A 14,120-nucleotide genomic window follows, 5' to 3' on the forward strand; every position below is an offset into this window, starting at 1 on the left:
TTCCTTTTTTTTTTTTTTTTTTTGATGGAGAGGTTCGGGGGAGTGGTTTGTTTGTCTGTTGGTTAAACATGATATTACTGTAAAGCATTTTTTTTGGTTATTGGAAAGTATGTTAAGATTAGGATGTCCAACCAGATGCTAGCAGGCAGAGAATCTCACTACTTTGCAGGATCAGTTCCCAATCAAAGATTATTAACGTTTTTATTTTGTGGAATGTTGTCTTTCCTTACGTTCAAACAAGGGACATCCTCGAACAATAAACATATCTGAGAAAAAGCCCAATTTAGACCAGTTCCTTCAAAAGTCAAGATAAGAATCAAAGTTAAGTCTGTGGCATGCAAGAAAACCTCATGGGGGAAAAATTGTTCAAATTAGTGCCTCGAGTTGAGCACAAAATTCACATTTGGTTACCTAAGTAAGTGCCCAACTGTCAGAAACACCAATTAGCTGTAAGTCAACAGATTTGGGGGCCCCTTTATTCATCCAAAATGTTGGGTCCTAGCATCTTTTATATATGATAATATGAAGTCTGCAGGGCATTCTGTGTTCCTTTAACACAGAATGTGTTACTTGTTTTAATAATCTTCAGTAATGCAGTCATTCCAAGCTCCAGGACTACCACAACTAAAATGAGAGAACAGAAACACCTTTACCACTTTTCTACATGTATGTTCAAATGTGACATTTTTCTTAGTTGTAATGTTGGTTTGGAAGGGGTCATTTATCATTACTTTAATGCTCTGTATAACATTATTACCACATTTCAACTTCTTTATATGTAGAAGCTGAATGCCCAATTTAGCGATGCAAAAGCATTTTTGGATTCTAAGTTGGGCTATAGCAGTTGGTTTGTCATATTCATCAAACTCTTACATTATGCTAAAGAGGTATCTTAAGTTATGCATGATTGTTCTTCCATGAATGAATCCAGGATGGTTAGTGATCTATAAAGCTAAGAGTTATTACTGATTCCTTTAGATGATTGAAGAAAGCAACAATACCTGGAGGGGGGGGGAAATGCAGGTATTTCTGAAGCGTACATATGACCTTATTCCTGTTGCAACCAGTGACAATTCTCAGGTGTAAGAAGAAGAAAACAACTTTTTCTATTTCATTCAAAGCACATATTATAAGCCGGCTACAGCATGTGTAAGGCTGATTTTGAATAAGTGAGCTATGATGGATTTAAATAATACTAAAATATTAGATGGACAGGAAAATGTATATGTCATGCACACAGTGAGGGTTTAAATAATGATAGGACATTGAACGCACAAGGAAAAGAAATACTGTAGACTCACAGCAAGGGATTAATAACAATACACTTAATATGCTTGCAGAAAAGGTGTATTAAAAGCTGTGTGCACAGTAGGGACTTAAATGATTAAAAATAATAATACATTTGCCTGGGAAGTACTAAGTATACTATACGTAGAGAGCAGGGATTTAAATAATAATAATATTAATAATAGCTCATTGAGATGTGGTTGCTGGCACTACATCCTAATTTTACCTTTCCAAATGAATTTGCTACGGCAGAATCTAACATTGCTTGTTGAGGGATAGTGGCGCTCCCCCTTCCAACACACACACACACACACACACACACACACACACACTCTTCCATGGCAAACAACAAAGAAATGTGATGAAGGGCTAGTTGCATACTTTTTCTTCTGAATCTCTCTCTCGTACGTACACACACTACAACCATCAGCACATTTTACAGATATGTTTCCTATTTAATTGCTATGCTGGAATTTCTTAATGCCTTTTTGAATTAAGTTAGATCCCTACCAGGCAGTAGTGTGGGGTATGCTTTTTTTTTGCTTTTTTTTTAATAGATGGCCAGATATAACTGCCATATCATGTAAATACAAATGATTACAGTTGCTCAGGGAAAAGTTTGTAACAGTATTTGAAAATGCTATATCTTTTTCTTCCTTTCGTCTAAGGAGTAAAGAAATTCCACTACTGAATGGCTGTTAGTATCTATTTTACAAGATTTACTCATTTTCAGGTACCTAATGTAGCTGCTAGCATGCATGCACAACAATACAATTTATATGGTAAATGGAACCAAATAATGGCTTCACTGAATGTTATGGCTGCACTGAAGGGAAATGTCACGGTAAATAGCTGCCAAATTATGGATCATGCCGAAGTGTCACAACTGCACTAAAGACAAATAGCACTAGAGGCTATTGCCACTGTGACGCTTTTGAGTTATGAAGAAGAGGAGCAGCCTGATGTGAGGCTCTTTGTGTCCTCATTATAGCAAAGGGTTACTGGTGCAATGTACAAGAAAACCTAGTCCAACGTGGTGGTTAGTTATTAATCTGCCCGTTTCAGATCAAACAGCTGTAGCAAAACAGAAAATTTTTTGCCTTTCTTCATAATGCGTATGCACACACAAATAAAGAAAAAAATGCAGGTTTTATGAATGTAAATGTGTACAGGAAATGACTGGTAATGGAAAAATGTTGTAATAAAATAATCTAATCAACGAATATTATTAAATTTAACATAGTATGTGTCTGAAAGGTTTAGTTGCTTTTTATGCAGATAGATGTGTGAAATATAAGCAATAATACACTTTCTCTCTTTGTAAAGACTTGAGTAGTAAGGACATTACCAACTAAATTGCTTCTTCTAAACTGAAGTGAGTCCCGGTTTCTTTCATTTTAATGGGAGGGTAATAAAGATGAAAGACTAACATTTTAACTGATGGATCCCTTAAGCTACAGAATAGAAATTTATTATGTTTTGAGGGGATATGCTAAATCCTGAAATGCAGGAGGGAGGGGGAGATCCCAGGTAAAATAAAAGCAAACTAAAAAAAATAATTTACCCTTTTATGGATGGAAAACTATGCACTGCTTTTATTTATGCTAAGCAAACCATACTATTTTTTAATTTGGGCACAGCATCAGAAATATATTTGAAAAGGGGTTGGGAATGGAGGTCACAATTCAGAAAGTGCTCTCTTTTTTGTACAATTATTGTTTAAGTCCAGTAGATAACATTAAGTGAAATGAGTTTCATGGCCTCAACACTTCCTTAACAAACCATTGTACATACCACAAATAAACCATCCATAATTCAACACAATTGTCAGTCTCTGTTTTAGAGAGGGAGGCCAGAATTGAACAATCATGATGGATAAATTACTTCTCAATTCTAGGGAGAGTGGCCTTCCTTCCACATCAGGCTAAAGGTCATTGGTAGGGCAGTGAGGAGGGAGCTTGTACATTAGTTAACTCTAATGCACTAATAGTGTGTGGATAAACAGAAGAACTAGACTAATTAATTATAGTTAGGCTTTGAGGGGGGAGGTTTTTTGGTGGGGGAAGAGGGAAGGGAATTCTTGAAGAACACTTATTTTGTTCTTATATATTTTGCCTCCTTGCTACTCTTTTTCCATTGCTCCCATGCAAAAATAATAAATAGTAGACGGGTCACATTTCTCATAAGTGTATTAGAGCTTTCAATTTAATTCATTGGAAAATTCCACATCTCAGAGTATATACAAAGAAGAGACTCTAAAAAGGTTTTTAACCTGTGGCAATAACATATTCCGCTTAAAATTCTTACAGTGTAGCCTAAAGCAGTGTGGGGGGAACTGTCCAAAATGGGGTAGAGCATGTTTGAATGGTGATTAGTGTACCCAAAATTTATTTCATGTATAGCACATTGGCAAGTAGCTGCTTCTTATTAAATGAAAATCCTGTATTATGTACTTCAGGAACATTCCAGCTAATGAGTATGTAATGTCCTTAGTATAACACAGAACTTCTTTTTGTGTTCACAACCACAAGATGCTGGAAACTTGACAAATGATATCATTTAAGACAGATGCCTGCCTTAGGGACCTGTTTTTTGGCTTCCTGTTTCTGGCTTTTATTTCAGTAACATTTGTAATTGCCATAGGATCTGTACCTGTGTAGTGTTTTAACCCCTTCACATATTCACCCCTTCACATTAATTCACTGGACTGGCATTTTCCCCCTCAAGTAGTATGTCTCTCTCTCTCTCACAAACAGATACACACACATGCACACACACACACACACACGAAAGCTGAGCTTTATTAGAGTTGATGATAGGGTGACACCATTTAGAAAGGAAACACATACTGTGCTAGTTGTGTTTTACTGATTTTAACACAAAAATGCATGTACACCAGGCCTACAGAAAACACGAGCTGCCAGGTGTGACCTGCTGATTCTCTGTGGATTAGAACAAGGATTCCATACATTTTAGATAGGCAGTCTTCCATAAATACTAGATACTGGAGAGGTGAAAAACAGCTTGCTTTGGGGTCCATTTTGACATCTGTTCTCCCTCCCATATTGATAACAAAAAATCTTTGTTATAGATGCGAATGCAATCTGAAGCTAGTTTTAGATGCAGACTTTTATTTTCAGAAAAAAATACAAAACGCGCACACAACAGCTTTGCTTTAATGAAGGCTCCAATTCACAAAGGAAATCTCAATATTTGGTTTTAAATTCTATACTGTACTTGTAGTAGAAAGTGGTGATAAAAATGGGACACCAGTGACTTTAAGCTACTTATGAACCCTTAAGTTTTGAGGCTGGTTTCAGGCAGGTGCTACTCTAATTAATGGCAGATGCCCAAAGGCTAGTTCTCAGAACTAGAGCAATCTAGTATCTTTGTAGCAGCAAGGTATGGGTGCATCCTGTCTTGTACCCTGCGCTGCAAGAGTATTTGTAAGAGGCAACCATACGGCCAATTATGATGTTTCTCTGCTGTATTTGCACAGGGAAATTCTCTTCAGGCTCCATGAAACCCAGTTTTGGCCACGCAATGCCACAGTGACATATAGGGAAGGCCAGAGGAGAAACAGAGTTTCAGTAAAGTAGCGGCACATATACCTGACACCTGCTGTGTGAAAAAAAAACAGAATATTTGTACAGAAAAAGTACTGCTTTCCAAAAATTAATATTTCACTATGCCATTTTGAGCAAATTCTAAATTCTAGCTTCCTGTTACCAGGTATCATATGACCTCTGCTCTTAAAACAGACTGATCGTGTGAACTGTTGAGAACCATCATCTCCCTAAAGAATTGGAGTGGCGTGCACTGAGCACGTCCAGAAAGCACTCCAGGCTCTGCAGGATCAGGACTGAACCTCATAAAAGTTCTTCTTGAGCACCTCTTACACAGACCAGAGATAGGAAGCCTAAGACATACTACACACAAATATTAGAGTAGCGAGAACAAAACAAGCAGGGGCTAGGCCAAGTCACTTTTGACATTATAAATAGAGTGACCATATATCCCAATTTGTCAGAGACAGTCCCAGATTTCATACGCTGGTCCTGGCTGGTTGGTGAAAATTGAAACAAAAGTCTCAGAATCGCAGGGGCATCGGGTGCAGTCCAGCAGGGAGATGAAATGTCATGGTGCACCAGGAAGGCAGGTGGACTGGAGTGCTGACCAGCTCAGCCCACCCCCCACCTTCTGCCACTGCTCAGGAGGAGATAGGCTGGGCACGTTGGGGGTTGAAGGTGGTACCAGTGTGTCCATCTTGCTTCTGCACAGCAGCAGTGGTGCCCGCCTGCCTGCTGCACCATGCCGCTCCACCTCTCTGCCAGACTGCACCCCGCAGCCCTCCCCGCCTGCCTTTGTCAGCAGCAGCACCACTGACTTGAGAGGGGGGCCCCAGGTTTCTATAAAAATAATATGGTCACCCTAATTATAGGGTTCATTTTCAAAGTGTTTCAAAGAAAGTACACAGGCACACAAATCTCATTATGTGTTACTAGGATTTGTGCACAGGCCTCTTACATGCTCTCTTAAAAATGTACCCCTAAGGGACTAATTCACAAAGGAAATGGAAGGAAAGGAAATTTGTATAGTTTCTGTAAGCAGTAAGACACAACATGCAGTGCAGTTCTGGCTGATTACAGTATGCCTCAGGTGGGCAGTGAGGCACAAGGCCGAAAGCCAAGCAAGTCCAACCACCCAAGAAACAGTGATCCACAGAAATGCATTGTCTGGCATGTCCTATTGCCAGCATGAAAATAAACAATAATCAAAAAAATAAACCAACTTTATTCACATATTTACAAGGGATTATTGGCATGACTGTTTCTGGCAGCCAATCAGAAAGTTTTATTTGCATCTAGAGTTTTGAAAGCCAGTTCCTAATGTTAAACAAGGATAATGCCGGAAACATGTTTGGCTTATTTGCCCCTTGACACTCATGTTTAATCCCTCATTGAAGCACTAATGAATGTTTCCTTTGGTTTTGTTTAACTTTTAGAGTAACCCCTGCATGCAAGTAGTATAATGTCCTCTGCCCTCTTGTGCAGGGCAAGGAGTTGGTTGCCAAATGGAAGTGGATAGTACGCTTTATTTTTCCTGTATTCTTTATAATCTGGGTGCTAGTTATTAGATCATTTGGCTTTATTTATTTATTTTTAACCTGGGAAACTGTGAGTAACTATATATAATGAGGAGATTTAGGGTCAGTCTCTTTTCCCAGTCAAGTAAATAAGAAAAACTTCCTTAAAAGCACTGGTGTAAAACTTGTATCAGAGAATACACTCTTTATTTCTCCAAGCATGAGTGTTTCTGAAGAATACCAGCACTTCTTATAGACCTATCTAATCTCAAGCTAATATGAAATTTCCCAGGTCCTAACAACAGTTTGCAGGATATTAGGATTTTGGGAGTGTTCATAGTTACTAGTTCCTGTAAGAACCATGGGATAACTGTGCTAGTGGCATCAAATAGAATAGAAGGGTAGCAAGAAGGCTTCTTTCTGCCCAAGGGTGCTATGAAATCTTCAACAATGGCAGGTTTAAAAATCAATGACAGATTACCACCCATTTACATTTTAAAAATTGGAATATTTAAATTACCGCTCCTCTTTCTCCTGTTCTTCAGGTAGGGGGAGAAAACAGTTAAGAGAAGAATCCTGAGGAAGGCAGCCAGAAGTAGCTCAGCCTTTTTACTTCCCCACTATAGGCAAGTATGGGTGCATCTATATGCGTACTTTACTGTGGAGTAGACTAATTAGCAGCACAGTAAAGCATCACCATCTACACATGTGCCAGTATTAAGGTGCAGTAAATGAATTAACTGTGCCATAAGATAGTACTGTCCATCATGAGAGAGTACTGTCGGGGACAGTACTATCTTACGGTGGACTAATTAGCTGCGATGAAATGCATGTGTAAATGCTGACCCATGGGCATAAATTTCACCTGGTCAGCCCAGCCAACTGGGGCCAGACTCCTTCCTGCCACCTGGCCACACAACTGCACAGGTTCAGCACCCTCATACCTCATCCAGTGCTGACACCGCCACCCAGAGCCCAGGCCCCAGGCCTGACCCCTCCCCCTCCCCCATTCCCTCTGCCAGCCCAGACCTGTTCTGCCCTCACTCGAATTGCTGCTGTCCCAAGCATATGTGTAGACACTGCACCCAGAAGCAGTTTACTGTGGCTCAAACTGCTCCAGAGTTTATTGCATCACTTTAATTGCCTGTGTAGACGAACTCTATGGGTGCGTCAAGACAAGCATACACGTGTGGGTTGTGGTGCTGCAGACCCATCTATGGCACTGCAGACTGCATGCACTGCACATGCAGGCATTTGCCACACTGATCATTTGCAGCACAATGTGTCCTTTTAACCCTTGGCAGAGCACAAGTGGCAACAGCATGTGCTGCCTGAAACCGGAGCATGGCCAGCCAGAGCCATGCTTCAGCTGCTGGTCAGGCTCCATGCACCCAGATCACCACTACTGGAGGCCCTCAGGGCCCCAGGTAAAGCTGTTGGGGCCAGCCCAGGTTCTGACCCCAGCCTTTTCTACCCTACCTGGAGCATTTTTCCCCACACTAACCCCATGTGCAGGGGCGTGCACTGAGGCACAATTTTTTGCTGCTGTTTTTTTCCCTGGGGCAACTGAATGCCCCTGCTTGTGGGGACATGACTTATGTGTGCCAATGAAGGAGTGGAGATAAGCTATCCCTGCCCTGCAAAGTATAGGAGCAAACCTAGTGGAGCACATCAGTTTGGATGTAGGTAATGAATTGGATTTGAGATTTTCAGGTAATATACACAACAACATGGCTTCAGTTCTATGTTTTAGCTCAGAAGCAGGCACTATTTCTGCCTCAAACATATAAACATCCAACATAACTGTTATTCATAGTAGAAAGAAACAAAACAAGTTCCACTTAGATGATTTCATTTGCAGTATCTTTCACTTTATCTGTTAATGCTGAGGTTTAATGTGATGAGACTTGTTCTACTGCATAGCTGCTTTGCTTGTTTGGGGTAAGCTGAGAGGTCCCACAGTCACAATGTGTGTGTGATGAAGCAAAGGAGGAGCCAAATCTCTCTCTCCTTTGCACAACTGAAATTGCTGCAGCATAAAATAGCTAAGCATTGGCTTATGCTACATGAACCAGAATCCTATAAAGTGCGCTTAGGACTGCAAAGAAAATATGCTGTAAGAAAGTGGTAAACTCTCCAGTGGAGGCAAAAGTGGACATCTGTTTGTAGAGCTGTTCAGGTGACTGGAAAAAAGCCAAAGCTGTGCTTCACCTCACAAGCTTAACAAGTGGTAACAGGCATGTTTCCTACATAAATGGAAGGCAGTAAGATAGAGCACAGAAAACTCCCAGTTTCAACAGGAGTCCTTCACAAACACAGGGTATTGAATACTCACATTAACACCCTTCTTATAGCTTCTTTTCTCCATATCTCCTCATTTTCAACCACTTACCAGTAACATAAAGATAGGAGGGATGGGGAAAGTGATTTCACTGCTTCCATGGACATTCTGCATGACCCCATTGGGCTATTTCAAGTATGAGTGTCAACAGTTAGGGAGCATGGTACTTTCAACAATGAAACGTTAATTGTGTTGTCATTATGGGATAATATATACAAGCATGCCATTAGATTTCCTCTGACTTCTCAGAACAGTTGAATGAATACACAACTCCCAATCATCAAGGCTGGGTGGAAAACTTCTATCATCCTTGCAAGCCAGATTTGTAAGACTGCTGGGATAGCCCTCATATTCATAGTTACTGACCAGAGAAAGGGAGTTTTTCCCAGTATGTTGCTGTCTTTTCTATGATAAAAACCATCTACAATAAAATAAGAATGGTTGAATGGATGCCAAAAGGACAGGGCCCAGTTCTGAAAATCCTACATTTGGTGGCATACGCATAGTCTGAATTACTCCAACAGTATCATAAGGTGCATCTACATGGGATGCGTTAATGCACATTAGCCTAATTTAATGCACATCACGGGTGCACATCTACATGTGTGCATCCTTAATGCACATTTAAAAAGGTGAAATTAGGCTAATCATGCCTAAATTCAATACTTGCATTAGTTAAAGTTCATTAACACACATGTAGACACAACACAGCACTAATTTTAGTGCCAGATCTGCCCAGCCACTAGGGGCAGACGGCAGGGCTCCAAGGACTTGGCACCAACTTTAGTACCAAGTGCATTAAATTTAGTACCAAGCCCCTACACATGTAGACACCTACCAAAATTGCTTTTGTGCCCAGTGCACTAACTTCAGTATCAAGTCCCTGCACATGTAGACACCTGCCAAAAATGTATAGTGCTCATTAGCTTAATGCACATTAAATTTAGTAGTGCTTAAATTCATGTGTAGATGTGCCCACAATACAGTAAGTGTGTGCTCCTTGTTCTAAGAATCCAGTCCATGGGCTTAAAGGTGTATTGCAAGGGCTGACTAAAATTTAGTTGTCTTTCTGCAAAATTTTTCATGAAAAAAATTACTATTCTTTCCAAACCACATGGTTACTGTAATTGTAAGAAGAAATGAGTTTTGCATTGATATTTTCACATTTGGAACATGTAAGACTGTTGTAAGGTTGTGATTTTCAACCAAAATTGACTTATTTTCAAGTATAAAGCATGTACTGATGCCCACAGCTTCTAAATGAGATGCAAATATTGAACTTTACTGATAGTATTTTACTTCCCTTTCTGTTTTTGAGTATAGTCTTATCAACTGGGCTCGAACAAAGCAAAGGTATAAAATTCACAAAAAGTAAAGATCTGCACAATCTTTGCCTTTGTCTCCTTTCAGTTCCATCAGCAGCAGGACCTATGCCACTTGTAGGGAAAAGCATTCTTCATGTGCTCAGTCACCACAATGACAAGAAATGATAGAATATTCAAGTCATTCTCTGATTTTTGCTTCACATGAACTCTGTTACTAGACAAACACCACAACGAAGGGCGCAATATAAACACCTACACAAAACAGTTTTGATGCTGCCTATAGAAAATCATTTGCTTTGCTTTGAGTCTTGTTTGATTGACTCACAGCTGGTAACCAGCAAGCTTTGGCAGGTCAATTCCAAATAGACAATGACCGCAGTCTGGACACACCCTGACACACAATATGTCAAGAGGAGGCTCAAAACACCGTTAAAGAAGTTCAGGAAGAGAGGGTTTGTACCCCTCTAATTTTCCTTTACCCTAGGCCCTACTGTTCTTCCAGAGAAGGGAAGATTTAGCGGAGCATAAGCCTGAGCTTATTCACTGCCCTTTTGTCATTTGGACCTCAGTGAATGTACACAATCTGGAGCAGTCTTTGCTCAAGGCAAACAAAGTAAAGAAGGAAGAGGGTGACATTTTAGTCTTTTTATTGCAGAGTCATTCAGGTCATTCACTGAAATTATAGACACTGGCTTCTGCAGTGTTAACAGCCAACTTTAGATTATTAACAGCGCTTTGGATATCAGTACACTGATGGTGCCAGTGTGCTCAGGATTCCTCCAAATTATAGGGTGTCCTAACAGCACCGGTCAAACCACAGGGACCTCTTGATGCAATAAGCAAGGTAATTAAGCTTGGCTTCTCATTTGTACTTTCCCAACAGCACTCTAAACCCTCTCTCATCTGCTGGATCCTGATCTTTGCATCAGGCTAGAAAGAGAGATTAGAGGGAAAGGTGCTCTAACAATACCTCATTAAGCACACCTCAGACATTCTCTTTTATTGCATTATTTATGTTTTGTGGGATAATAAAATATTATTTTCCAGAACTTGTCTTCCTGCAACGCTCTTTATCGTGTCAGTCTTAGAAGAAGTTTTCTTTTACCTGCTGTCCTGCTAAATCTCCTGAGCTTCTCTCATAAGGCTATGCATTACCAAAAGTAAGAGGATTCATCAACCTCCGTGAGCCTTTTCCAAACATTTTCAGAAACAAGAAAGATTTTTCCTAAGCCTTGACAAACGCATCCGTAACCTATATGTTTCAGAAAAGGCAGCTGAGGTAGAACAACATTTTAATGATTTAAAGAAAGAAAGGAATTCACAAGCTGTGATCAAGAGGTACCATACCATTTAAGGCCTCAAAGAAGGAAAATATTCTAGAGGGATTAACTGATGTACCCTGGAACTTACATACAAGAAACAGGCTCCAGGAAGAGATGCCTTATTCTTATTTCTGTATCGAATTTCAGAGGTAATCTAACAGCATGTTAATCAGAGATTTTCCTCAGTATCCTATGCTTATTTTATGTTACAACTATTCTTACTATACAAGAAGTACTTTTCTACCTATATGCAAATCAAAGGATAAATGTTAGCTTTTAACATGGAATACTCACTCACTTTCCAGGTGTAGGGAAAATAACCAAGACCAGTTAAGTGGAAAACAACAACTGCTGAGACTTGATTACTTAAGTTTAAACACAGCTTGCTAGCTTTAGTTTGTTAGCACTGTATTACAGGAGCAGGACAAATGACAATAAAACTAAAAATGGGGTTATCAAAGGTCCCAGAGAGCACAAAGAAGACAGGCTGAAAATGAGCAACTAAGACACATATATGGGTGCCAGATCTGCTCCTTGCTATGGATGTAGGTTACAATAGCGTGGGGTATATACAGAATTTTGGATCCACTGAACAGTGGGTGGCAGCCCCCACCTAGAAAGAAACTCTTTCTCTATATTGTGTAAGAGAGCTAGAAAATGCCCACTAAACAGGTAAATATCAAGGAGATGGGAATCCTGAAATTAAGAGAAAGCTCTGCCTGAGTAACTACGGCTAGTTACTTGTACTGTCATTCTCTGAAGCAATCTAGCAGCTTTAAGGGGAAAAAAAAGTTACATTGAGGTCATTATGAATTTCACTGTCATGGGATTCATATGACTGCATGTGCCATTCTCTGGCTTCCTGAAATACAGATCACTGAGATCTACACCCAGACATAGCAAACTCCAGCTATACTGTTTATCCATCTTGTCAATGATATACACTCAGAGGGCTATTTCTCTAATTGATGGCTTCATCACTCCATTCAAGATGCATAAGGATAGCTATTGTTATCTAGCTCTAACTATCATATGTTCCCATTGTTCCACAATTCTCTCTCTGTGTCAATAGCATCCAAGATATCCTATCTAAATCTTCAAGATAGCAAAGAGAAAGTGCATTATTTGTTGACTCAACACATCACATTAATAAACGTTTATGGGCAACCCGCACATATCCCCACTGACATCTTTAAGCGTTCAATTAAAATTGGACAAGAGAGTACACAGATACAAATAAATATTCAGTTAAATGAAGACTTTAAGTTGAATTCTAAAAGAATTTTAATTCAGGTATTTGCTAGCAGACAGTCAATTGAAATCAGGACACTGATGTGACTGTGGGAATGAACTGTGTATAAAAGGCAGAAAGGCAGATTGTTTTATGGTGGAGTCATGGCAGAGGGTTGACAGGAGATGCTTCTCCCAATATAGCTAAGCAGGGAAGGAGAACCCTATTATATGGATGAGTGGGGCCGGCAATGGCATCTTGTCATTCTAACTTGTGTAAGTAAGCAAGCTTAATTGCTCCTTGTCTTTTCAAGATGACTTTCCACCAACAATCTCATTATCACACACATATGTTTATTGCACATTTCCAAGTCCCTTCATGCAGACCTGAATGCAATGAGGGAAGCAATAATATTATGTTATCCAGCAGCACTGTTTGTTCTCTTCTTACCAGATGGATATGACCTGCCTTCCTCTTCTGCAACCAAAAGGGTGACCCGAGGCAATGGAACATATACCAAGGAATGGAAAGAATAAAACCAGAGGAGAAGCAAGCTGTCAAGATAATAGTGTAGTGAAGAGGAAAATGTAAACATGATTTCTGTTTACCAAGATTAATATGTAAAGTTGCATGTTAACGTGTTTGTCATGGAATGCATTAATATGTATGTTTTCCCATTATGTAGATCTTTTGTTACGTTATTTATTAGAAAGGGATATAATCACATTGATGGGAAAAGAGTGTCACTTAAAAATTAGGTAATGCCCAGTCAGCATAATATAATTGCTGCAATGTCATTTCTGATTTAGATATGGTGATATCAATGTAATTGCCACTGGGGAGAAATTATAGTGGCTGTTAATGATAAACAAAATGACAAGAAAGGGGAGAATATTTTACATATGTTTCAAAGCAAACTTCTGCTGCTGACTTCCATTAGCAACATGATGGTATTCAGTTAGGAGGAAAAATACAGGTTTCGTGTGGCTGTATCATGGCAAACGCTGCATTGTGACCTCATGGACCAAAGTTTTGTCACTACAAGTCTAAAAGACCTTGCTGTGTTACTTCCGTGGGAGAGGAGGACAAGGTGCTTCTGTTAACCCTGAAGATAAAATCTCAGATAGAAAAGGAAGGAGATGGAGAAAGTATTTGGGCAAAGCATGTCTCCAGCCGTCCTCCCAAAAAGCATTGGAAAGCAGAGATGTGCTAAAACTGGAAGCCCAGATTCAAACGTGCCTTATATTGGCAAAGTTTAGATCCAGTCTCTCTCAATGGAATGTGAATACCATTCAGAAGAGTCATTGTGAAGAAATATCTATAAGCTGAGTGTATTCAATTTCAATTATACTAGACAGAGTTGGAGTTGTACATAGTGGACTGGGCTCAACTCTATTGACTCAGAGGGAATGTCTACACAAGATATTTACTGCAGAGCTAATTAGCTCCATAGTGAAGCATCAGCATCTACACATGCTATTAGGCCAGAGTAAACTAATTAACTATGCTGTCAGATAGTACTGCCCAA

This window comes from Gavialis gangeticus, unplaced genomic scaffold, assembly GCF_001723915.1.
Source record: "Gavialis gangeticus isolate Ggan-Ray unplaced genomic scaffold, GavGan_comp1, whole genome shotgun sequence".
Taxonomy (NCBI): Eukaryota; Metazoa; Chordata; order Crocodylia; family Gavialidae; genus Gavialis; species Gavialis gangeticus.